Consider the following 427-nt stretch of genomic DNA (forward strand, 5'->3'; position numbering starts at 1 on the left):
TCTATCCAGACATAAGAGACAATGTAGAATTGAAGTCAGTTTTCTGAAGAAGAAAATAACAATCGTTTCTATTCATAATTCGACGCCATGTTTGTTATTATAATGTTTTAAAAGACTTACGGTCCCTCCAGATGTGAATGGAGTCAGTCTGCGGGCATTATCCCGTCTTTAAAACAGGTTGGTTTTATTCCGGTTTTCTTTCGTGTTTATTTTGCAGGTTAACTTAACGCCGGACACTTTTAAATTTCCCTCTTTCAAAACAAAAACACGTCACTGCCGCTTCCGGTTTTTCCCCAGCTGCGGTGGCGTGATGACGCTGCAGCGCCGCCTAACGGAAAAACACGATAATACCGTAATAATAATTATAATATATTACATTTATAAAGCGCTTTTCTCGCACTCAAAGCGCATTACATAGGAACACAAA

This window comes from Ammodytes marinus, assembly GCF_949987685.1.
Source record: "Ammodytes marinus genome assembly, contig: scaffold_63, whole genome shotgun sequence".
NCBI classification, from domain to species: Eukaryota; Metazoa; Chordata; class Actinopteri; order Uranoscopiformes; family Ammodytidae; genus Ammodytes; species Ammodytes marinus.